This window comes from Pan troglodytes, chromosome 7 (genome assembly GCF_028858775.2).
Source record: "Pan troglodytes isolate AG18354 chromosome 7, NHGRI_mPanTro3-v2.0_pri, whole genome shotgun sequence".
In the NCBI taxonomy this organism is placed as follows: Eukaryota; Metazoa; Chordata; class Mammalia; order Primates; family Hominidae; genus Pan; species Pan troglodytes.
In genome coordinates, this window is record NC_072405.2 from 59,913,467 (window position 1) to 59,938,402 (window position 24,936).

At 39.0% G+C, this 24,936-nt stretch overlaps 1 protein-coding gene across 3 annotated transcripts in view; it reads right to left on the reverse strand.

Annotated features, from left to right (window-relative positions):
* PXDNL (peroxidasin like) overlaps positions 1-24,936 on the reverse strand; it is a 497,888-nt gene that overhangs the window by 26,985 nt on the left and 445,967 nt on the right. The gene's annotated exons all lie outside the window — the stretch shown is intronic.

Genomic DNA, 24,936 nt, shown 5'->3' on the forward strand with positions numbered 1-24,936 from the left:
GTACGGATGTCCCCCTCAAACCTGCTGTTGAGATGTAATTCCCAGTGTTGGTGGAGCCTGGTGGGAGGTATCTGGATGTGGGAGCGGCTCCCTCACGTCTTTGTGCTGTGCCTGCCATAGTGAGTGAGTTCTTGGAGATCTGTCGTTTACAAGTGCGTGGGACCTCCCCTACTCTCTTGCTCCCACTCATGTCATGTGCCCTGCCTCCTGCTCCCTTTTGCCTTGGCCATGAGTGAAAGCTCCCCGAGGCCTCCCTAGAAGCTGAGCAGATAACTTGCACCAGGCTTCCAGTATGGCCTACAGAACTGTGAGCCCATTCAACTGCTTTTCTTTATAAATTACCCAGTCTTGGGTATTTTTTATAGCAGTGCAAAAACTGCCTAATACACTCTCTAAAATTTCATATGAAAACAGATGGTCTGGAAACTAAGATATTTTGAAAATGAAAAAGAATGACGTAGGAATCAACATTCCCAGATAGTAAAACTACTATATATGAAGTTCAAAAATAAAAATTCTTAATATTGGTGGGAAAATACCTGAAAAAATAAAACAGGATAACAACCCGAGAGCATCTTACCATGCAATCGAATTTAACACATTATATTAGGCAGCATAAATTGGAAAATAGGCAGAGAGTACTTTTGTTCTGGGCAGCTAGCAAGTTATTCTTAAAAGAAGAGAAAGTGAAAACCACTTACATCTTCACCTTATCATATGTAAATTAAATTCAAGAGGAATATGACATGAAAGATTATTAAGCAAACATGAATATGAAATTTACGATGATTTTTAAAATAACACAACAAACTGCAAATGCTATAATGCTAAACAAAATAAGAGTAAAACTTATACATATGAACTCACTGGTATTAAAACATACCAGAAATAAACTAAAATGAAAACATCCCAAAATTACCACAGTGACATTGTCTAGAATACTGGTTATGGTTGTTACTTGTTTTCTTTTTTATTTCTACTTCTACCTTTTGTTTTCAATTAAAAACGTCTTTATTTATAAAATCCAAACACAGTTCACTGAAGAAAATCCAAGCCTTCTTATAAGATTTACAAGTTAATTATCATATTGTTGTATATTACCATAATCGGATAAAAAATTTCTGGAGGCCGGGTGCAGTGGCTCATGCCTCGGCCTCCCAAAGTGCTGAGATTACTGGCATGAGCCACCACGCCCGACCTATTGCTACTTTTATAACGGTGAAGTCAAGACATTCTAGATAAAGCTGTACATTATACTAAGGGACCCACAGGTGCTTATTTTCCCCTACTGTTATGCTGTTACCTTGACTTAGTACTTTACTGATAATTAATTACGCATAAATATTTGCAGCTCTGAGTAAAAAAAAAAAATACATAGAAATATTTACGAAGAATACAACTAAAGAAAGTGAACTTCAATCATAAAATGAAACTCAGTCTTTCTATTTCTGAATAGCACACAGCTTTTGTCAATAAATATTTATGGAGATCTTACTGAATTAAGGTATTAGGCTAGGCACTGTAGAGAAAATAAAAGTGGATAAGGCATGGTTCCTGATTTTCAATAGGTTGCAAGTATTCTCCCCACTACAATGCAGCATCTCCAGCTAAGCCAAATATCTTTCTTTTCAATTCTCATATAAAAAGGAAAAAATATAGAGAAAAGGCTCTGCAGATAAACTCTCATCATCTATGGTCTTTCATTATTTTTTAGAAAGATGAAGCTTTAGAATTTATTTACTTTAAAGCACCAATAGATTGTTCAAGGTCATATAAATAAAACCCAAAAAGCAAAGAATCATGTATATAACACTGCAGGTATACAGAGATGAGTACACCTGAACAGAAACAACCCACCAGACTGCAGTGACATGGCAGGTTTCTTGTAATGTGACAGCTAAAATGTTGTAGTTCTGACATCATTTCTTTTAATTCACTTTGTTATTTATTCCTGGATAATGCCAAAGAAGCAGAGTATTCTTGATTGCTGAATGTTTGGCTCTTAAGCAAACAACATTACATTTACATTTAAATGCAATGTTAGTATAGTAGATGCTTTGATTTTATCCCTATGCATATTTATCTTATATAAATATATACATATGCATACATATATATCTATGTGCATGTGTATATATACATACATGTTTTCAAGCTCTGTTCTTAGGCTTTACATGAGTTATTTATTTGAAACTTTACAATAACCCATACTCAATATTATCTTCCCTATTGTTAACCTGAGGCACAGAAAGATTATATTATCTTGTACAAAGTCCTACAGATTTTCAACAGAAGAGACAGGGTTTAAATCTGGACAGACTCAAAAGCCATAACACTACAGAAAGAATGAGGAAAACAGAAGAAGGTTAACTCCTAGATTTCTGGCTTATGCAACTTGCAAATAATAGGGTAATTATTTGTTAACTGAATGAATGGATGGATGAGTCTAGTGTGGAAAGTAAAATGAAATGACTTAAATTTAGATCAGCTTAAATTTCTGGTCTATGTGTGACATGGGGGTATGAATTACAGCAGATACGGCGTTTGAAGACAGCAACAGATGTGGATGAAGATACAGCCAGATAACTGGTGTTCAAGAGGCATAACGGTGGGTGGGTGTGTGTGTGGGGGTGTGTGTGTGTGTGAATCTTCCCATTCAGGGCAGCCTTGGTTGCCCCCACCCTGACCCTGCTCCTGCCTTTGCTTTGTGAATGGTGACCTAGATTCTTAGTGGGTGAAACAAGGTTCTTCCCTATGCAGCACCTTCTTGCCTCTCCAGTCTCATTTCTCCCTAATGCACAATCCACAGCCAGTGATCCTGCTCCAACTTCATTTTGTCTCACTTGAGTGACAAATGCCATAGGTGTCATGTCAGCCTTCTCCAGGAAGCCTTTCTTAACTGCCAAGAGCAAGTCGAATGTAAACTCATTGCACTCTCTCAGCACTCTCTGGATACATTGGGTCTTACTCTTCACATTCTCTGAGAAGAGCAGAAGAGAAGGGCCTTGTCCTACCTACCGGTTAATCCTCAGCACATGCTTGTGGCCAGTGCCTAGTAAATGCTTTAATAAAACTAGAAAATTCTCAAGACAGCAGGTTGCTTTCAGAATATGTCTGAATATTGCAGTTCATTGGAGTGGATTGACAGTCCGTGGTGAATAAACAAGGTCAAGTTTGGGAGATTGAGCTATAGTAGCTCAGGCAATCCTATGTCTTTCCACGAATTGATCAAAACTATGCAACTTTGGAACACTAGTATCCCAATGCTGCATTCCATAGATTAAAAATATGTCAAAATGGATTTTTCAAATTGGCAAAAATATATCTGATTTTTATTTTCAACACTTTCAACACCTCTTATTTGCTTGCAAAAAGGGGAAAAGTACAAATAACTGAAAACAAACTTACAAAACTCACAATAAATTTGGGGGACACTTTGAGAATGAATGCATTCACATTGCATATGAAACATCTCTGTTGTCTGCGGTATATACCCTGGTTCTTTATCTCTTACCGAGAAAAAATTCAGGACACGGACACACACGAGGAGTGGGTTTAGAGGCATAAAGTTTAATAGACAAAAAAGAAGAGAAAGAGAAAAAGCTTCCTTATGCTGGGAAAGCTGGTCTCCCAAGATAGGGTCTCTGGTTTGGGACGGAATGCAATCAATTTTGTACAGAGGCTTGAGGAGGCAGTGATTGATTTGCATAGGGCCCAGGGGATTGGTCTGACCAGGTATGCCATTTAGATAACCTAGGAAAAGACTAGCCCTCCCACCCTAGTCTTTTATTAGCAAATGCAGCTTCTTTTCTTTTTTTCTTTTTTTTTTTTGAGAGGGAGTTTCACTCTTGTCGCCCAGGCTAGAGTACAATGATGCGATCTCGGCTAACTGCAACCTCCGCCTCCCGGGTTCAAGTGATTCTCCTGCCCCAGCCTCCTCAGTAGCTGGGATTACAGGCCCACACTACCTAGCTAATTTTTGTATTATTAGTAGAGAAGGGGTTTCATCGTGTTGGCCAAGCTGTTCTCGAGCTCCTGACCTCAGGTGATCCGCCCACCTCGGCCTCCCAAAGTGCTGGGATTACAGGTGTGAGCCATCGCGCCCAGCCGCAAATGCAGCTTCTACCTGGCAGCGGCCATGACACCCGCACACATGGTGACAAGGAAAAGGGAGCGGGAACCGCCATGTTGGATGGACTTGGCTCTTAGCCACATGTATTTACACATGCATATCTATGCTTGCAGCCTGACCTTTCAGACTGCTTTTTGTTACAGAAGAAATGATTTGGGGCTGCTTTTTATTAAAGGAAAATTCCACTGAGAACTTTTACCCTCGCTAACTTCCCAAAATAATTTCTTAATAACTCCTGTATTAATAGCAAAGTGGCTTCTAGTTCTCATAAAGGAACTGAGTATATTAATACATCATATCTTTAGATGATGTTTCACCTCAATTAGAATCAATACTGAACTATCCCCACAATTGTTTTGAAGTGAGACGGTTCCAGTAGCACCCCATTTATATTTCTTCATACTCTTACTGGTATTTCACTTTCTTATTACAATTGCTTTAGGAATCTATCACAGTGTTAACAGGTTACTACAAACGCAGTGGCTTAAAATGATACAACGCATTTTTATGGATTGCTGTGTATTCCCTCAAAATTCATATGTTGAAATTCTAATCCCCAGTAACTCAGACTATAACATTATTTGGAAATAGGGTTGTTGCAGAGTAATTCGTTAAGAGACCACACTGGAGTAGATGGGCCACTAATTCAACATGATTAATGCCCTTATACATAGAAGAAATTTGGACACAGCCATGAACACAGAATACTGTGTGAACATGAAGGTAGAGGTCAGAGAGATACAGCAGAAGCCAAGAAACAATGGATGTTGGCAAACCATGAAAAGTAGGGTGAGGGGCATGGAATGCATTCTCCCACACAGCTCTCAGTTGGAACCAGCTCTGCCAGCACTTGATCTTAGACTCCCAGCCTCTGGAGTGGGGAGACACATTTTGCTGTCTCGTTTGTGGTGCTTTGTTACAGAATCCCAAGCAAACTACCACATGCAGCACATCACACCTTCCGTGGCCAGAATGCAGGACTCCTGGCACAGGTTAGCAGGTCCTTTGCTCAGTCTCATGAGGCTCCAATCTGTTAGTGGGGCTACATTCTCATGTCATCTGGGGCAGAATCTGTGTTGGCAGAACTCACTTCCTCATGGTTGTGTTACTGAAGGCCACCTGGAGGCCACCCACAGTTCCCTTCCATGAGGCCCTCTCCATAATAAATAAAAATCAGAAAAATGTTATCTCCACAACATAGTGGTTTGCTTTCTCACAATCAGCAGGGGAATCTTTCTCCCTCCATCTAGTAAGACAGAGTCTAATATGAGGTAGCTTCATCATGGGAGGGACATTTCATCACCTTTGCTGTATTCTGCTGATTAGAAGCAGGTCACAGGTTCTGCTCTCACTAAAGAAAAGGGATGACATGAGGGCGTGACTCCTCAGGGTTACATTAGTGTGTGGTCATCTCAACAACCATCCACTGCACACTGCCCTCGACTTGCTCTCATGAATCAGGAAGATAATTCCCACCATAAAAAAAAATGTACTGTAGTATGGAGATTTTGCAAAAAGCTAAAAATAGAACTACCATTTGATCCAGCAATCCCACTACTGGGTATTTACCAAAAGGAAAAGAAATCATTATTTCAAAAAGGCACCTGCACTCATGTTTATCACAGCTCTACTCAAAAGAGCAAAAACACTAGATCAACCTAAAAGTGCATCGGTGGATTAAAAAATGTGGTATATATACACCATGGATAATATGGTTTGGCTGTGTGTCCCCATTCAAATCTCATCTCTAATTGTAAGCCCCACATGTCCAGGGAGGGACCTGGTGGGAGGTGATTGTACCATGAGGGTGGTTTCCCCCATGCTGTTCTCATGATAGTGAGGGGGTTCTCACGAGATCTGATGGTTTAAAAGTATGACACTTCCCCTTTGCTCTCTCTTCCTCTCGCCACCTTCTGAAGAAGGTGCTTTCTTCTCCTTTGCCTTCCAACATGATAGTGAGTTTCATGAGGCCTCCCCAGCCATGTGAAACTGTGAGTCAGAAACCCTCTTTTATTTGTAAATTATCCAATCTCAGGTAGTACCTCTATAACAGTGTGGAAATGGACTACTACAATGGAATAATACTCAGCCATAAAAAGAGTGAAATCATGTCTTTTGCAGCAACGTGGATGGAACTTGAGGCCATTATCCTAAGTGAAATAACTCAGAAACATAAAAGCAAATAGCACATGTTCTCACTTATGAGTGGGAGCTAACAATGGGTACACATGGATAGACAGAGTGGAATAACATGCTGGAGACTCCGAAAGGTAGGAGAGTGGGAGGGGAGTGAGTATTGAAGATTACCTGTTGAGTACAATGGTACAAAGAAGTATACAACTAAAAAGCATTCCTATGTCTCAAGACTCCAAGAAAGAAAATGGCGACAATCTTCTTCTAATTTTCAATTTCATTTTTCTCTCTGTCATTATTGGAAAAAGCATGTTATTATTATGTTATTGTGTATATTACTATGTATTATATATATATTATACCTATATAATACATATTAGATATTAGATGAATATATAATTTCTTATAGTTATTACTTCTCCTTCCTTTATTTTTTAAGCCAGCTATTAGATTTATTCATCAATTCCGCTTATATCTTTATTCAGGCTTTCTCAGTATATTCATATTTATTTAGCTGTCTTTTCGCTAACATCTTAAGCTGTGTGTTTTGTTAATTTATTTTTATTATTTCATTTTTAATAAAACTACAAGTTTCTGTATTTACCTCTGTTACCCATAAATTTTGATAATAATGTTGTAATTAATATTTTTAGATATTACACTTCTTGTTGATAAAATATTTATTTGGTCTAATGACTAAAAAATTCTAAGTAGCTATTTTCTTTTAAATTTGATTATTTTAGATTAGTTGCACTGTGGTAAAAGATAATGAAGTCTGCTTCTGGGAATTTTAGTGTTCCTAGTGACCTAGCATATAATCAATATTTGAGAATCTTTATGAATATTTGAAGATAAAGTTAATTTTAGCTTATAGGGACAAAGTTAAAGACATCTTTCACAAATTGATCTCACTAGTAATATTCAGACACAATTCTATTAAGCTGTGCTGAATGGATGCTAAGCTATTTCGAAATTGAGATTGAAATAAACTTCGTTTCAGTTAATGATTTTCTTATTTACATTCAACTGTGTATTGTTATTGCCACTCCTGTTTCTGTGTGCCTGACTTAACTTTGACGTATGCTTTTATATGTGACCATTATCAATATTTTGCTTATGTATGGCCCTTGTTAATGGTATAGAGTTAAAAGCTGCTTTGTGGATAGATAAAGCAGTCTTCGACTTTCAGTAATTCTCTTAATGCACTGAAACTTCAGGCACATTTGGGTCTTATGAGGATTTTAAGATTTTTGTTCTTCAATGTTTCCTTTAAACTCCACATTGTTGGTTTTCCCTAGTGATCTGCACAGCATATATCCTGTTTACCAAATATTTTGCCTTTTATGGGAACATATTTGAAACCAAATTTCATTAATTATCAATGTCATACTTTAACAATATTAATAATTACAAATATAATGAGGATTTCTAAATTTTCTAATTTTTATCATTTATCATCATGCTTATGCTAAGTCAATTTTATCGGTAGAATTTTGACTTATTTGATTATGGCACAAACAAATGGACAATTACAAAATTTGCTGAAATAAGTAGATTGGTAACAAGGACTTGTGAATGTTGTTTAATTGCACCTGCAATGCCTAAAGTATTATGCAAACACTCTTGATCCTACTGATTAGCTGATATGAAAAATTAGCTTAAATTGATGTTAAAATGTCAAGATTGTTGCATTTGTAATTCATTAGCATAAGATTCTAAAAGGGAAGGTCATCAGCTAAAGACAGTTCTCCTGTTTACTAAAAGGCACATATCTAACGGGAAAATACTAAGAGGAACATATCTGATGGGAAAATACTAAGAGGCACTTATCTTATGGTAAAATAAATTTCTAGTATTAAGAAACCATTTTCTTAAATTAAGCAACTTGGTGAAGCCCTGCTAATGAATTACCTAATCCTGATATAGAAAAATTTTTCTTTCTTATGTGTTAGAATAGATTGTAAATAAATGCAGAATGCTGTATTTGGAAGATAACTTATCCTTAGAACTTATGAGAGGGTTATTTTCAAGGGAATGCTTTGTACTCTATGTAAAGTCAACATCATCAGTAGAGTTTGATTAATCATCTATATCACTGAACACTCATTCTGTTTTGTATCATTTCAGGGCTACTTATTTGCCCTTTTTCCTACTGTAATATTCTCACCTTGATTTCAACAAGTTTTTCACACAAGATATTAGGTACTAACAGACCCAAGGAGAGTGGGAGATGTCCTTATGGTGTTCTACTAAAAATAGCAAAAACTGTCAAAGACAAACCTGAGATCACTGTTGCAATGTAATTGCTTCATTAAAGCTTTATAGGAGTTGCTGAAATCTTACTTCTTTAGTAATACTTCGAAGGGATTTTATAAGTTAAGCATGAAAAAACTACAGTGTCATGAAATACGATGGTAATAAAATTAGTCTCTTATGAAAGAAATTAAACTTTCATTAGTTCACAAACATAAGCACAATTTATTTGAAAGAAAGTCATGAGCAAACCTAAATATATTTACATTTGTACATAAAATATACTGTATTTACAATTACTTGATGCTCTAAAGACAGAACTTAATGTGACGTATGCAGCTGGAAATTACAAGACCACATGGTTCAATAAATCCCAGAAGAAAATATACATCTGTTGACTCTGTGCAATTGTTTTATTTGAAGGAAGTTTTATTTAATCGAGTGGTATAGTGTCTTAGTACGTCACTTATCTTGTCTTAGGAAACATCCCACCTGCTTTAGGTGTAAGTTTTTAATTTCTAAAATAAATGAGAGTAAATCATTTTCTGTTCTATATTGAAGAGAATGCTTTCTGCTCTATGCAAAGTCAATTTTATCAGTAGAGTTTTGACTGATTTATGATACAAATGTGTCAATTGTAGAGTTTGCTGAAATTAGTAGATTGGTAACAAGAACTTGTGAATATTATTTAATTGCATCTGTAATGCCTACAGTATTATGCAAAGACTCTTGATCTATTGATTAGCTGATACTGAAAATTAATTTGATGTTAAAATGTCAAGATTGTTGCATTTGCAATTTTTTAGGACAAGATTCTAAAAAAGAAGGCCACCCAGCTAAAGAAGAGTTCCTATGTTAACTACTGGTGAAAGAGATTTGGAGAAAATTACAGAAAGTATAACGAAAGGAAAACTAGCGATGAGATGACATGGTGGGGTGAGGAAAACAAATGGACTTGGCAATGGGGAGTCTGAGCTCTATCCCTAGGTCTGCTAATAAATAACTGAGAGCAAATTACTTAAACCTTTCCAACTTTTGCTTCCTAATCTTAAGATGAAGTGTTGGGTTTTTTGGCCTTGTTTCTTAGTCAAATACTCTCTTAGGCCACCTCCAGCTTCAAAAATCTATAACTGGCTGGGTGTGGTGGCCCACGCCTGCAATCCCAGCACTTTGGGAGGCCGAGGCGGGCAGATCACCTGAGGCTGGGAGTTTGAGACCAGCCTGGCCAACGTGGTGAAACCCCATCTCTACTAAAAATACAAAAATTAGCTTGGTGTGGTGGCGGGTGCCTGTAATCTCAGCTACTCAGGAGCCTGAGGCAGGAGAATCGCTTGAACCCGGGAGGTGGAGGTTGCAGTGAGCCGAGATTGTGCCATTGCACTCCAGTGGTGATAAGAGTGAAACTCCATCTCAAAAAAAGAATAAAAAAAAAAAAAAGAAAATCCGTACCTAAGATAGCTAAGGAAAGAAAAGAACCTAGGAATTTAATGTGAAATGTTCTGTAAAGTATGTTAAGTGATATAAAATATTAAATCTCAAAGAAAATTTGAAATTTTTTGCTTTATCTTTTATGCTGGTAAAATAAGATTCTTGGCTTTCTCGTTATAGTCATTCATTTATCAATCTTGGTTACTGTGATCTTTTGATAACTACAAGTTTAGCATTTGTCTCATGAGGTTTCCCTTTTCCCTTTTCCTTAAAAGAAAATCCAATCAAACAACATTTTGAACACTTGCTGCTTATCACTTCACCAGCTACGCCTCTGTCGGAGCTCTCTTGGTTCCTTATCTTTTCTTAATATTTTCAGTGGGCACTTACTATTCCCTAGGCCTTACCTACAGCACTGAATTATTATGTTTCTGCTGGCTAAAAGAACAAAAACTCCAATCAAGCAGCTGATTCATCTGATAATTATCCCCCAAACCACCCTACTGTTTATATAAGCTCTGAGTCAACTTGTAAGTTGTTTTGACATAATTTGGACACTGTCAATGGAATAGCATTTTCTCAAGTACTCAGAAAAATAAAAACCCCTCCTCATGGACAACAAGCAACATAATCTTTGGCCAGAATATCCCACTATTTGAATCAGAATATAGTCTCATTATCCTTACCAGTATTAATCCTTCCAGAGTGCTGTATTAATGGACTAAGTTATAAGTATACTGGTTTTCTCCTACGTATCTTGTACGAAAGACATCCATCTACCTGAGGCAAGAGTATACACAGAAGCAGCACAGAACTCCTGGCTTGCCTCTTTCCACATTCCACATTCTCTGACATGTTTCCACATTCTCTGGTACTACTGATGGCAGTTCCTGTGCAAATCACAGCATTCCCAGAATGACTTCCAGTAAAATGCTGGGTGGCCCAAAGATAAGTGATTATACAGAGAATATCAAGAAGTTTTCCCTGAAGGAGGTCATCTAAGCAGACAGTATCTGATGTGGCTTCTTTGGATGCATTTGCACATATTTTTTCACACATATTTAGATGCAACTTGCTTATATTGACAAAATCGGACTCAGTATACACACACAATAGAGAGTATAAATCTGTGTGTCAAAATAACATGGGCAGAGAAATTAACCCACAAGGTAAAAGAAAGAAGTTGGCAACACCAGAGTGGAACAAATAGGATGCCTAGGGAAGAAAGGATCCCTGACTTTTTTTGGAGATTAAACACATGATTTTTATTTTTTTCCTAATGGAGGGCTTGTAGGTTTATTTTTGAGTAGGTAAGAAATATATCAGATTGAACAATTCTGTCAATATCCACAACATACCTTTAAAGCTATGCCTACTTCTGGGCATCACACTTTAATAAAGACCTTGATGAATTATAATGTTCTGAAAGAAAAACTGATAAGTAAAATCAGAATAATGAAGCAACTCTAAATCATGCAGCATGAAGAAACTAGGGAGCTTGGGATGGAGGGTGTCTGTTTAGTGCAGAAGAAAAGATTCATTATAAAAAAGAAAGCCATCTTCACAGGATAAACATGATGTCACACCAAAGGAGAATTAGAATTATCCCACGTTTCTCCACAAGGAGAAAAATGACCAAATAGAAACCTGTTATGATAAGTTTCATCTTAGTATAAGATTAAAAATGAAACCTAATGAATTATCTTTAAATTAAATAGATTCTCAGATGATGTGGGCTCAGAGCCCATGGGATTTCATCTTCTCTCTTCCCAGGCTAAAAGACAGGAGGGGGCTAGATGAAACTGTAAACAGGTAGTACCAGTTTTGCTTTTTACTTACGATAATCCTGAGGATCCTTCTAAGAGCTTTTTTGTCTTCAAAGAAATCAGTGTTTTAGAACTGAATTCCAAGTCACCCCTTAGCTTCAGATCAAAACTGGTTTTCTCAGACTTTGTGTCGGTACATTCCTGGCCCCCATAATAGTGTGTAAAAAAAATGATTAAACAGGATCTTCTGTGACCTTGAAAAACCAAATATGCTGATTAATGCTGTCAGACAGGAAAGCTCACATGCCTGTGCTCTCCCTGAAGAGCTCAGGCCTTGATCAGCATGCACCTCAACCAAAGACAAGAGGAATGGTTTCGCCTGGTCCCAGCATGAGGTCCTCATCACAGAACGCTCATTGCAGCACGCGGACACTGAGCTCACAGGGATTTGGGAGCACGGTGCCCTGAAGATGAGCACCCCAAAGATGGGCCTTCTTCCCCTCCCCCACAACCCCAGGGGACAGGCCTCCCCTGGGCAAGTGGCATAGGAATATAGAGGCCACAGTGTGCTTGAGAGGACAGGGGAACCCTGGGGAAAAATGCAGCACACAATCCTCCTGAAGGCTGCAGACCTGGGGGAACCACGCCCAGCCCTGCCCAACTGAGGACTCAGAGCAGCTCACCTCTGAAAGGGCTTCATGTTCAGATTTCTGGCCGAGAGCTTCTGCCCTCAGAGCGTGCAGTGTGTCTCCACTTCTCAGAAAGCCAAGAATGAACTGAATAAGTGGGTTGTCTTCCTGCTTTAGCCTACGGGAGGCTGATGTCATAGCCCAGCCCAGTGAACCTGTCTCCTTCTGCTAGGTTTCTGCCATGGAGATAAACTTGACAACTTGAGCCAAGATAAAAAAAGTCACTGTCCATGAAAGGGTCCCGAATAGTTATCAGAGAGAGGAGCCACTTTCTCAGTGAAAACATGACCCAAGAGACGGAGATGACAAAAGAACATCTGTTTAGAATAGTAACAATAATAAATAATAATAATACAAACAGTTAGGGCATTTCCAATGCTGCAGAAAATGATGTCATAAAACTTAAACAGATGATCAGATGATGTTGGAACTAAGAAGTTAAATAGATAAATTTAAAAGGAGGTTGATCTCTGTTGAGACTGATTAGTGAATTTGATATAAGTGGTCATGGGCAAAAAATATATCAGAGCATTTAGCAAAAATATAAAAGAGAGTAATATGAAGGAAAAGAAAAGAGATTTGGAGGGTAGACCTAATGCTCAAATAAAGAACGTTTCAGAAGGAAAAAAAATATTTGGAGGACACATACAGATATACAGTAAATAAGGAAATATATGTATAAATTTCCCCTTGTTGAAGAAATATGCAAATCTATGAATTGAAATTGTTCCCTAAGTTTGACACTGGATTGATAAGGAAAGTTACATCTAAGCATATTCTGCCCTAATTCTGAACAAAAGATCTTACGGAATCCCATTAAAAAAGCATTAGAGACCCCTATTTAAGCAGGGGAAAAAAAATCCAGACTGGCACCTATCGCACCTATCCTTCCAATTGCAATATAAGAAACTAGAAATCAGGAAAGGAACACTGGCAAAGAATGGGAAAGACCACAGTCCAGGAATCCTATGCAAGTAAGATGCTCTTCACTGTTCAGCGGGAAAAAGATACTTGAGTATAAAATGCCATTTGTAGAATACTTTACACAAGTACTCAATTTGAAAGCATTACTTGATAGGCCACTTTAGGAAAAGAGAAAAGCAAAAAAAAAAAAAAAAGCAATGAGTAGTAAAGGCAAGCATTTTCCACCTATATATATGCACACACCTATACATGTGTACACTTACTCATGTGTATCCCGGACACATATATAACTATACATGCATGTATACAACAATTCACGTATACACTTTTGTGTACACATATAAACATACCCATACATGTATACAAATAGGCATGTACGTACCCATATGTGTACACATCTATGCATGCATACACTCAAACATGCATACACCCATACATGTGCATGCTTACACATGTACACACATCTGCATATACACACCTGTACATGCCTATACATACAATACCTATTCATGCATATGACTATACATGTACATATGCATAACTTAAACATGCATGTATCATATGTGCACATAGCTATACATGCCTATACAATACATACATCTACATGTACATGCTTATGCATACACATGTATATATGTACACAACTACACATGCACACACCCATATGTGTACACACTCATGCATACACATACCTATCCACGTACACAGTTATATACACACATACATATGCATGTTGTTAAATTAGGTTTAGCCCAAAGCTACTTCCTTACATATTTTAAGTTCAGCCTAAATGTTTTTCCAGACATAGTGAACTGTAACCTAACTGGATGTGTAAACAGACTGTAGTCTACTCTTGTGTCAATCGCTAAGTTTTGGCCAATCAAAGGCAGCCAACTCTTTCAAACTGTGTTCAATAATGCAAATGCTGGTCTGGAACCAATCTGGCTGTTTCTGTACCTCACTTCTGTTTTCTGTACATCAGTTCTCTTTTTCTGTCTGTAAATCTTCTTCCACCACATGGCTGTGCTGGAGTCTCTGAGCCTACTCTGGCTCTGGCTCAGGAGTCTTCTTAATTCACAAATCATTCTTTGCTCAATTTAATTTGCATAAGGTTTTTCTTTTAACAGATGGTGTCAGAAGTGGGACCTGAAGTAGAACTTCCTCCGATGCCCAGGAGCAACATGTGACCAAGTGAGGTCCCTGCCAGGCCCACTGTGGCCACTGCTCTCTCACAGCAACTGGGGATCATGGTATTCTCTCTCAGATTCCAAAGCTCCACAGATTTGTTTTTAGCTCTCTGAGTTTGTTTGAGCAAATTTTTTTATCTGAACTGGGTTCAGAAAACACAACAGAAACTGGACTGGATGCAGAATCACGTTGGATCTGATATTAACTGGCTTGGATCCAGTTAGAGGCCTCTTATGTCTGACCCAGTCAGACAGAAACTGATAATAAATGGAAATATTGCAGAAGGTATAAATTTCAGCTTTTGCAAATTCACAGGGATTTTTGTGTTCTACCCCTTCCTTGCACTTTTCTCTTTTTGGTTGCTTAGGTAGGAAAAAAAATCATTGACTAAGTTGATCAAGGAGATCTGATAGCCAAAGCCAAGATGTAAGGTAAAAAGGAGATCCTTAGTTTCTAAAGAACTGAATAATCCACCTTCCAGCTATGCCTACATTTGCATGTATAAATATCAGACTCTGGAAGCAGCAAACACTTATAGAAGTGGTAAAATCTTACCAAAGGTAATTTAAAATTAGAATGGAATGTTCCAAATGAATAATACCACACTTTAAGCAGTGCATCTGAAAATGAGAATTCCTGGCTAGGTGCAGTGGCTCACGCCTGTAATCTCAGCACTTTGAGAGGCCAAGGCAGGTGGACCACTTAAGGTCAGGAGTTTGAGACCAGCCTGGCTAACATGGTGAAACCCCATCTCTACTAAAAATACAAAAATTAGGCAGGAGTGATAGTGGACACCTGTAGTCCCAGCTACTTGGGAGGCTGAGGCAGGAGAATTACTTGAACCCCAGGTCTTGTCACTGCACACCAGCCTGGGCAACAGAGTGAGATTCCATCTCAAAAAAAAAAAAAAAAAAGAAAGAAAGAAAAGAAAAAGAAAATGAGAATTCTTGAATTAGTCTTATCTAGGGATGCCTATTGATAGGCAGAAGCTTCTAAAAAGATTTTAATATCTTTACTGTTTTTTAAAAGAGACTTTTTACAAATGGCAAATAAAAAGTTTAAGTGACTAATTGATAAGAAAATATCTGTTAACATTTTGGTTTAGTTATTATTCTGCCCCAAAGGCAAAAAGAAAGCTATCCTAAAGTGTTTACAAAATATAAGACCTCCGGTAAAGTAGGCTTGCTTCTTTCTCACAGCAATCCATGCTGAATCCAGTTATGGAAAATACTTTCTTTGCTCTATTCCTTAATGGGCTCCATGCTGAACTCAGTAATTTTAGCTAAGAAACAGTAGCTAAGTTAAAAAGAACACCCATGGAACTAAAATATGCCTTTCTGGAATCTAACTGGCTATCTTTAAACCTTTTTGTAAAAAAAACCTACATTTATAAAGGAAATCTCCATTTTTAAGGATATCTGCCTATGTACATTAGAAACTCTTGCTATTGTTTTCAATTTACATAACAAGTCAAACCTTTTTTAAAGTGCTTTTCAGACTATCTTGTCTTAACTGAACTTTTACTTCCACTATTTTTTATTTGGTTTGAGCTGATGATACAATATTTAGGTCTAAAGTCTTAGCTCTGTGCTTTTGAAATACAGATTTTCTTGTTTGGCCTGGGAGTTGGCCCTTTAGAAGTACAGATTTGGAATTGCCTGGCTGGCGGTTGCTTAGGGCAATGAAGCATGTGATTGAAAGAGGGATAGTCTAAAGAGAGAAAGGAAAAATTATTTATAAGCTAGCTTTATGAAAGCTAGAAGATCTGCTTCTGTCTGTGTTCATATGTCTACTATATATGTTAAGTGTATGTGATAAAATTTGGTAAATAAAACTAGTTTTTAAATTGTTGGCAAAATATGGTTTCAAAATTGTCAGTTAAATATAAGTAGGTACTTGTTTGATTTGACTGTGAGCTTACGGTTTGGTTTTGAGAGTCTGGATTCAGTGATCCAGACAGATGGCCATAGTGAGGCCTGGGGCTAAGTTCTCAGTTCCTAGAACGGCAGCTACCAGCCAGAATCAAGCCCAACATGACCCGTTCTTCCCTGGCCCAGTTTTGCCTCCTGGCTATTCTGGGAAGGGTTGTAGCCTCCAGGCATCCTCCTCACAGCTGTCTTCTGTCCTGACTTCTACATCAGGCATGGAAATTCAGGACTTAGACAAGCACTGCCCTTCATAGTCCTCCTGGGTGCCACGTGGCTAAATGGCATATAGGGGAAGACATTAGGGAAGGTACCTGGGGGAAGACATTAGTGAAGGTACTGTAACAGGACAAGCCATAGACAAAACCCCTCAGACACAGAGTTAAAGAAGGAAGGGCTTTATTCGGCCGGGAGGGTTCGCAAGACTCACGTCTGAAAAACCGAGCTCTCTGAGTGAGAAATTCCTGTCTCTCTTAAGGGCTTACAACTCTAGGGGTTCCGCGTGAGAGGGTAGTGATTGATTGAGCAAGCGGGGGTACATGACTGGGGGCTGCATACACTGGTAATTAGAATGGAACAGAACAGGACAGGGATTTTCACAGTGCTTTTCCATACGATGTCTGTAATTTATAGATAACATAACCGATTAGGTCAGGGGTCCATCTTTAACTACCAGGCCCAGGGCGTGGTGCTGCGCTGTATGTCTGTGGATTTCATTTCTGCCTTTTAGTTTTTACTTCTTCTTTCTTTGGAGGCAGAAATTGGGTGTAAGATAATATGAGGGGTGGTCTCCTCCCTTAGTACCTGGGGGAAGACATTTTCAGTGCATGTTTTCTGGTTGTATAAAAGCTTTCCCATGCACAAGGGCTGATGTTATAACAGTAGCTAAAAGATTATTCCTGGAGAAATAGCCAGAGATAGGATACTTATTTCACTGGACAAGTTATAAAACAGTTAAATAAGGTATTATAGATACTATAGTACTGGGCAAAGCTAGCTGAACTGACTGAATTGTTTTGGTAAAAGGTATTGTAGATTAATGACAATCACATCCACTTCCAGTGTAAAACATAAGTTGGCACCTTTATTATGTCATTGAAAGGACTATCCCCCTAATAACACAGTCTCATGTATCTTCCACTAATAAACTCTGACATAACTAAATGCTGCAAAGCCTTAATGCACTATGTCAAGGCGTATTTTCACAAGGTAAAGAAAGCTTTACATGGTGATCTGACTGAGCACAATCTAGAACCTGAAGACTGAATTTTCTGAGAACAACATCAGAGTTGGCCTTTGCCATCACATTGTAGCAAAACTTTGAGACCTTGAACCTTGGGTTCATGACCTCACAACTCAGAAGGTCCCCTCCACACTCTTAGTGTATTCTCACTGGAAACCTTAAGGTTAAAGCTAACCAGGAAAATTTCTCCCCAGAAGAAGATGACACCATTGATGTGGGTAGCTTTTTCACCAGATCAAGAATCAAGACTTCTCTGCTATCATAAGACTCTTATCTTTCTATTTTTTTTCCTTGCTTATACTTCTATGAACAATAAAAGTGAAAAAGGAGATGGTTGTGTGGACTCATGGGGTATACTTTTATTTTGTGAAAGATATTGAAGCCAGCCTTATATACATAGACAACTTTATGCTTTGATAGATGGAAGATGAAGGGCCAGTGTAAGTGAGAAATGTTCATGGTACATTTGTTGTCTCATAATCAGTCAGAAACAGAACACGGATACCCTCCTCTTAACCTACATCATAGGTTAAAGAGAACATTGCTGCCATCGGTTATGGAGTAAATCAATAGGAAGACTTCACTCTTCCAAATGGGCATCTTTTGTTAGGTTTCTTTTCCCATGGTTTGGAGTAAATGAAGCAATGATTAGAAATTTATCCCTCATGATAGGCTCTTATAGCAGATAATACTGTAAATGCTATGTTATACAACAGACTTTTTTTTTTCTTTATTTTATTTTAGAGATGAAGTCTCGCTCTGTAGCCCAGGTTGGAGTGCAGTGGCATGATCTCGACTCACTGAGATCTCTGCCTCCTGGGTTCAAACAATTCTCTTGCCTCAGCCTCCCAAGTAGCTGGGATTACAGGCACCCACCACACCCAGCTAATTTTTGTACTTTAGTAGAGATGGGGTTTTACTGTGTTGGCCAGCCTGGCCTCAAATTCCTGGCCTCAAGTGATCTGCCCACCTCGGCCTCCCAAAGTGCTGGGATTACAGGCTTGAGCCACCAGGCCCAGCCAGTTATACAACAGACTTTAAATGCTCCTTTGAAAGTTGTGCTAAATAATAAAATTGCTCTAGATCACTTAGTGATTAACAGAGAAGTGTCTGTGTAGTTGTTGGCACTTCTTGTCACCCATGGAGAAATACATCACATCAGGTATTACAGAGATCCAGTTGTAAGGAATTAATGAATAGACTGCTTGGTTAAAGTGAGTAGATTCTTTACCTAGCACATTCTTTGATCTATTTGATTTTATTTGGTTGGTTTGGTTTATGGGACCCCAGGTAAGGAGCATACTCCAAGCTCTTGGTATTATCCTCCTGATAATCATAACAGTAGTCTCCCTGCTGTGTTGTATTCTCTCAAAAATTTTAAACGTTTGCATGCAGCCATCTGTAGAATGTCAAATGGCCTTTCTTCAACTGGAATGACAAAAACTCAAAGAAACATGTGATCATGAGAACATCGTAGCCTGTGAGTGATATGCTGAGACAGAAAACCCAAAACGATGGTAACTGAGAGTGGTGATAAGGCCCTAAGTATTGGTCACATGCTCACCTAAGTGAGAACCTTACCAAAAAGGGAGAGGAAGTTTTTAAACAAAATTATGGGAGGTCATTGTTTTGGACTGAGCTCCTGCACTAGGCCCCAACAAACCAGACAAAAGCAAAATGGAGGCACTTATGCTAAATGCAGCATAACCAAACTGAAACTTTAAGGAAGGAGATAGGTCCTAAAGTGACCATTTTTTCCCCCTGTGAACAGTAGATTCCAACAAAAGAAGGCTGCCCCTACTGTAACCCTCATGCACACACAAAATTACTTGACATTTATGATGATGACAGAGTGACATTAATTCCTAAAGTTTTGGTCTATCTCCCAAAATTGAGAGGATGACCAAAAGAGGGAAATTGCTAAATTAAGCTTGGCCCAAAGCTGCCTCCTTACATATTTTAAGTTTGGCCTAAAGATGTCTGGGCATAGTGAACCTGACTTGAAGCGCAAACAGACTGTAATCAACTCCTGTGCCAGCTGAGCCTCATAATCAGCTGGCCAATCAAAGGCAGCCAACTCTTCAAATCGGGTTCAAATAAGGCAAAGCCCAAGCTGTGACCAATTTGGCTGTTCCTGAACCTCACTTCTGTTTTCCGTACATTGCTTCTCTTTTTCTGTCCATAAATCTTCTTCCACCACGTGGCTGTGCTGGAGTCTCTCTGAGCCTGTTCTGGCTCAGGAGGCTGCCCTTTGTCAAGTAAAGTCTGTTAAATTTAATTTGTCTAAGGTTTTTAACAATGTACACATCTGTATGTGTACACACCTATACATGTATACAGACATAGAAGATACGTTTTACGTATTTATGTATATAATGCATATGCAAATAATGGGAAAAATAAATAAGGCTAATTTGAAGAGGGAAGCTCTAAATAACAGTAAATGAAGTAACTAAATTAAAGAAAGCCCTCTGTACAGTAGTACCTGACAGTGGGCAGTGCACAGGGAGAAGGAGCAGCACAGGTGAAATGCAGCAGCTACTTTGTTACAGAGAGGACCAAGGGACTGAAAGAAATCTTCTTAAGCATAAAAAAATTCAAATAAACCGGGTGTGGTGGCTCACACCTGTAATCCCAGCACTTTGGGAGGCCGAGGCAGGCAGATCACAAGGTCAGGAGTTCAAGACCTTCCTGGTCAACATGGTGAAACCCCTTCTCTACTAAAAATACAAAAATTAGCTGGGTGTGGTGGTGGGCACCTGTAGTCCCAGCTACTTTGGAGGCTGAGGCAGGGGAATCGCTTAAACCTGGGAGGTGGAGGTTTCAATAAGCTGAGATCGCACCACTGCACTCCAGCCTTGCGACAGAGCAAGACTCTTGTCTCAAAGAAAAAAAAAATTCACATAAAAGGAAGCAAGTACGTTGCTGCTGGGTAAATGATGAAACCGTTTCAATTTAGTGGCAATCCTGGGATGTTCACCCTCACCATTGTTAACACACAGCATTTGCAGAGAGCTCATACAGATTGATTAAAGGACAAAGACTATGAACACACAATGCACACAGCCAATCCCCAAAACCAAAAACCATGGAAAAAGCTGTTTAAACACACTAACAGAGAAATGAAAATTAAAATGAACTTGAGATAATTAAGTTTTTACTCACTGCACTATCAAAAAACCAAGGGCTATATTACCAATTGCTGGTGGGGAAATAAAGTGGGTATTAATATAATTGTTTGTGGAATCGTCATGTTTATCTTTTTAGAAATAAATCTGACAACACTTTTTTTCATTAAAAAGCCTATATCCTGTACCTCAGCAACTTTACTTTGGGAATTCTATAAGAACCTAGCCTATGGACATATAAGCCCTGATATGCAAAGTATGGCTGCATGAATTTTGGTATATACAATCCTATCCATTAAATACTAAGCAATATTTTAAAGGAATTACTTATATAACAGATACATAGAATGACTTGAGGAAATTTATGAAAAAAAAAGCACAACAATGGATTTAGTTAAGGGCAAAAAGAAAAACAAAAACACCATGCTGTTTTAGAATAGTTTGAAGAGAAACTGAAATTCATGGGTTAAAAACTGTGGATAGGGCCACAGGGTGCAGTGGCTCATGCCTATAATCCCAGCATTCTGGGAGGCCGAGACGGGTGGATCACCTGAGGTCAGAAGTTTGAGACCAGCCTGATCAACATGGAGAAACCACGTCTGTACTAAAAATACAAAAATTAGCCAGGTCTGATGGCACAGGCCTGTAATCCCAGCTACTTGGGAGGCTGAGGCAGGAGAATCGTTTGAACCCGGGAGGGAGAGGTTGCAGTGAGCCAAGATCCAAGATCACGCCATTGCACTCCAGGCTGGGTAACGAGCAAAACTCCATCTCAAAACAAAACAAAACAAAACAAAATGGTGGATAACAAAATTCTTCATCAAACATAATAAATGACACGAAAACTACAAACCAAGTCCTTAACACCCCAACTTTTTCCAGTTTGATCACCCATACAAACCCATAGCCTTACAGCTAAGTGACAGAAATCCCAGCTCCATTATTTAGATCTCATGCCTTCTACCTACAAAGAATAACAAGATATAATGATGTAAATCTTGACTGCATTTATATTATCACTGTTTAAACAGACTCAGAGTCCATTTCAATGTGTTTAGGAATTTAGGAGAAGAGTTTCTCCAGGATTTTAAAAAAATGTAGTTAAATTTGGAAGATGCTGGTATCAGTATTAATCAGTAGGCTATTATTCATGGGAAACAAAAAATGAGAAAAAAAATAGCCCTGTTGAAAATAAAATTATTCTTTAAAAACAACATAAAGGGCTGAGGGTCAATTTAATCATACATTTCATTCTAACAAAATGAACCACTAGGACTGCTTGGAGTGGCCATTTACATCCCAAACGGAGGTCTCTATTTTACTCTAGGATAATGCCAGTTAAAACAATTAAATCCGCTGGGCATGGTGGTTCACACCTGTAATCACAGCAATTTGGGAGGCTGAGGCAGGCAGATCACTTGAGATCAGGAGTTCAAGACCAGCCTGGCCAACATGGTGAAACCCTGTCTCTACTAAAAATACAAAAATTAGCCAGGCGCAGTGGTGCGGGCCTGTAGTCACAGCTACTCAGGAGGCTGAGGCAGGAGAATCACTTGAACCTGGGAGGCAGAAGTTGCAGTGAGCCGAGATTGCACCACTGCACTCCAGCCTAGGCAACAGAGCACGACTCTGTTTCAAAAAAAATAAAAATAAAAATAAATAAATAAATCATTTAAACACCATCACTTATTTTAGTCCGAGAGTGAGATTAGCAAAGGAGAGGGAAGAAATCTATTAATACAACATGAATGAACACACAACAAAGAGAAGTGTACTGAGTAGTGACATAGTTTCTAGGTCCTTTAATACACCTTCTCTGTTTGGGAAATTCGCAACTTCAGGTCTCAGGGATGGACTCAATGTAGTCAATACCAGCACTTCTCAAGTGCCTTACTTAACTCAGACCATTAAAATGTATAACCTACCTGAAACTACGGAGCCACAGTCTAGAAACTAGTTCCTCAGAGATCTGAATGTTCCAGCAGGCCTCTAATCTACATAGAGCAATGTTTCTGTTAATTGGGAAGTGTAAGAAGCCCATCCCATAAGAAAGTGGTCCACTTTTGAGCAGTTACTAAATACCTTTTGTTAAGCCACTCATTTTAAACTGTCTTTTAATTTTTCTGAAAAATCCACGCTTGTTAGTCAGAAAGTACACGGAAAAATACACATGTATCCATTTGTAATGGTTCTCATTACAAACATTACATTAGGATTGGAACTACATCAGGCATATTCATATCTTTAGGTAATTTTGCTACTGACATGACTTCTGAGCATTTTTATAGTGCCATAAAAAAAAAAAACACTATATGTTTGTATCCAGTTAAGGAGTAGATGTTTACTGCTGGCTTATTAATTTTCAGACATTTTTTAAAGACACTCACAGAGAAAGAGTATTCTTATTATTGATTGGGACCACAGATCTTGATAAGAACGCTGCACAAACTCAAGACCCCAACCCTCCTCTGGTCTGTTACATCCTTGCATTGCATTTTCCATAACAAACATTGCCCACAGCAGATTCATTACCATTTAAATAACCAGAGGAGCCCTCCTCCGAGTCTTCAACGTGGAACAATGGCAATAGGGGGAGGGCAGCAGAGGAACTCCCCTTGGTAGGGGCCTGCTCACTGTCTCTGTGCCATGCACCTACCCTACAGGTGCTACCAGGTGGTGGTGCGCACAGAGGAGAGAGCCGAGGCCTTCAGGTCAGCTGTGGGACCTTAGAAAATGGATTTAGTTTCCAGGAGCCTTATTTTCCTCATATGTAAATCAGGGATAATAACAACCACCTTGAAAGACTCAGGACAATTATATGAGCTAGGTGTATCCATGAATCACATATCACATGGCCAGAGGTGAGAAGAGCTAGAAATGGTATGTGTCAGTATGGGCACGCAGCCCTGGCCTCTACACAGAGCCATTGCTTCCTTGCAGGGCACCGCTCTGGTCATCACAGCCCACACCATGCCACGCCATCTATCTCTCCCTCTGCTCAGCAGGACCTATGTCCTATCCCAGGGACATTGGAGAAGAAGCAAAGGAGTGTTACAAGTTGCCATTTATATGGTTTGTATATTGCTCTCTGCTCCTCCAACATTCTGAAGAGGGGGGACTATTTCATTATTCCTGGATCTAATCACTAAGAACTTGAGGTAAGGGAAAGAATGCCACCCTCCCCGGAGTACCACATTCCTTTTTGCTGTGTCTGATAAAGCACCACCACAGTGAAAAAGACAACCGTGACTCAGGTGTCATTGAGTCTGGCTCTTTCACCCAGGCTGGAGTGCAATGGCACAATCTGGGCTCACTGCAACCTGCGCCTCCAGGGTTCAAGCGATTCTCTTGCCTTAGCCTCCCAAGTAGCTACGATTACAGGTACCCATCATCACGCCTGGCTAATTTTTGTATTTTTAGTGGAGATGGGGTTTCGCCATGTTGGCCAGGCTGGTCTTGAACTCCTGACCTCAAACAATCCACCCACCTTGGCTTCCCAAAGTGCTGGGATTACAGGCGTGAGCCTCCGCACCCGGCCAGTGTTCTATCACACTTCTAGCAGTGGCTTTCAATTTCCTCCCCTGACAACAAATCTCTAGTACTACTTAGGTACTGAGAATGATCATTTCAGTCCCAGAGAACATCAGAACTCCCAGGCCCATGGCCACTACACAGAGCAAGCATGAGGCTATGGTGGCCCTTGTGTCATTGGCGTCCAGAGGAGCTGCAAGTATCCTCCATGTGACAGACACCTGCTCACCTGTGAAGACGTCAGCATGTTCTGCTCCAGAATCATCAAGTCCTCAGTTCATCTCTAGGTTTCAACAAACAATACATCTTTTCTCTGGCCCTGGCTCCACCACTTACTCATCTTTGGACTTTGAGAAAGTCATCTAATATTTTTGAGCCACACTTTCCTCAAAGGAGAAAGAAATCCACATTTCTAAAGGGATATTGTGAGAACAAAACAGATGCTTATAGAAGCACCTTAGGGAAAGTTTGGTTCGTAAACGGTGATGTTGTAGATATCACCAATTCTGTTGTGCCATTAGGGAAAGTTTTTTCCTGACTCTATCAAAATTTCCTTGTACTTCCAATGAGCACTACTGCAACATCTTATGAAGAAT